A 2,714-nucleotide genomic window follows, 5' to 3' on the forward strand; every position below is an offset into this window, starting at 1 on the left:
TTCTGGTAGCAAGCCAAGGGTGGTACAGATCTTTTCAAGAGTACTTCTTAAAGAGAACTTGACCCTACCCCTGAGCGGCTTTGTTAGAATACGTGAGTTCTTGTAAACAAGGAGCATGGGGAATCTTTTTTGCAGAATAGGAAAATAGGCTGCATTTCAGAGGCTTTCAATCTCTTCTGGCAGTATTGAACTCAGGTGTTCAAAAAACTTTAAAACAGTCCCACATTTTCTTCACTTATTCTCTAATACTACCTCAACACCATTACCATTTCCTCCAGGAACACAGAATACTTATTTGAATCTAGCTTCCAGAATAGCCTTGGGCACCTTGGAGACAACTCTCCAAGTTAGAATTATAAAAAACACCAATAGTGATCACGGGTTACAACAATAAAATGCTAATCAAGTACATGTCTACACATGCTGATAGATTAAAATGATTAGGACATTTTTATCTTGGGAAGCTTACAAGAAAATGCAAAATATGGTCACTTAAAGGTATTATAGCAGCCCAGGAGGCTTGATAAGAGAGCCATGTAGGGAGCCCTGTAGCGAGAGTAATAGTTGCTGTTAGGAACTTCCAGCAAAAGTTAATACTGATAAATCAAATGAAGGAAAAAACCCAGACTGAGAGGTGAAACTGGGGTATTTATGTTTTAATAAATATCCACTGGATCACGTTGAGAGAAATTTTAATTTTAATTAATTTTAATTTTCTTCTTGTGCACTTCAACATTTTGAGTTTTCTATCTGTTCAAGAAGGAGGGTGAACTTAGCTCTGAAAAGCTCCCTGAGCTGCTTGGCATTAGGTGAGGCTTATTCCTGATTTTGTTCCCTTTCTTTATCATTTGGCATTCTCTCCTATGCTTTTACCCTGGGTACAGTGAAGGCTGAGCTCAGTACTCATATCCATTGCTACTTCATGAATGTCCTCTCACGTACGATGTGCTCACAGGCATTCATTCCACCAGAGTTTTCACTTCCAGACAAGGTCTTGAAATCCCAAGGCTCAGAGCCATGGGGTCATGATCATTCTGTTGAATTGGCACTTAGACTTAGATACGATTTTTCCCATTCTTTTTTTTTTAACTGAAAAGATACAAACTTAGAACCACATCCCAGAGTGTGTCGGTGAATTTATAATTCCATTTGCAAGAGATTGGATCAGAGAGGTCAGAGTTATCTTTCTTGGGGAGGCTGTTCAATGACAGAATGTTTAAGAAGAATCCTTTATAATAATATTTGTGAGATTTTCTTTTTATTACAGTCTACATACTCAGCATTTCTCAAACTGAAAGAACTGAAGAAAATATTCAAGCTTCAAGTTGCAATATTGAAGAAGTCTATGGGAAAAATACTGAAAGGTGCAGAAAGCCTCAAAAGGAGATGGAAGGAATACACAGAGTCATTGTATCAAAAAGAATTGGTCAGTGTTCAACCATTTCAGGAGATAACGTATACACTATCAAGAACCAATGGTACTGAAGGAAGAAGTTCAAGCTGCACTAAAGGCATTGGTGAAAACAAGCCTTCAGGAACTGACGGAACACCAATTGAGATGTTTCAACAAACGGTTGCAGTGCTGGAGGTGCTCACTCACCTATGCCAAGAAATTTGGAGGACAGCTACTTGGCCCACCAACTAGAAGAGATTCATATTTGTGCCCATACCAAATAATGATAATCCTACAGAAGGTGAAAGCTCTCAAACGATATCGTTAATATTATATACAAGTAAAATTTTGCTGAAGGTAAAAACGGTTGCAACAGTACATCAACAGGGAACTGCCAGAGTATCCAAGCTGGATTCAGAAGAGGATGTAGAACACAGGGTATCGTTGCTATGTCAGATGGATCTTGGCTGAAAGCAGAGAATACCAGAAAGATGTTTACCTGTGTTTTATTGACTATGCAAAGGCCTTCGACTGTGTGGATCATAGCAAATTATGGATAACATTATAAAGAATGGGAATTCCAGAACACTTATTTGTGCTCTGTGGAGCTTGTGCATAGACAAAGAGGTAGTCATTGGAATAGAACAAGGGGATATTGTGTGGTTTAAAATCAGGAAAGTTGTGTGTCAGGGTTGTATCCTTTTACCATGCTTATTCAATCTGCATGCTGAAAAAACAATCCAAGAGACTGGACTGTATGAAGAAGAAAGGGGCATCAGGATTGGTGGAAGACTCATTAACAACCCTCGATATGCAGACGATACAACCTTGCTCGCTGAAAGTGTGGAGGCCTTGAAGCACTTACTGATGAAGATCAAAGACCACAGCCTTCAGTATGGATTACACCTCAACATAAAGAAAACAAAAATCCTAACAACTGGATCAGTAAGCAACATTATGATAAGTGGAGAAAAGATTGAAGGTGTCAAGGATTTCATTTTACTTGGATCCACAATCAACACCCACAGAAGCAGCAGTCAAGAAATCAAACCATGTATTGCATTGGGCAAATCTGCTGCAAAAGACCTCTTTAAAGTGTTGAAAAGCAAAGATATTGCTTTGAGGACTAAGGTCTGCCTGACCCAAGCCACGGTGTTTTCAAACGCATGGAAAAGCTGGACAATAAATAAGGAAGCCTGAAGAAGAACTGATGCCTTTGAATTACAGTGTTGGCAAAGAATGTTGACTATACCATGGACTACCGGAAGAATGAACAAATCTGTCTTGGAAGAAGTGCAGTCAGAATGCTCCTTAGAAGCCA

Source organism: Elephas maximus, chromosome 1 (genome assembly GCF_024166365.1).
Source record: "Elephas maximus indicus isolate mEleMax1 chromosome 1, mEleMax1 primary haplotype, whole genome shotgun sequence".
NCBI classification, from domain to species: domain Eukaryota; kingdom Metazoa; phylum Chordata; class Mammalia; order Proboscidea; family Elephantidae; genus Elephas; species Elephas maximus.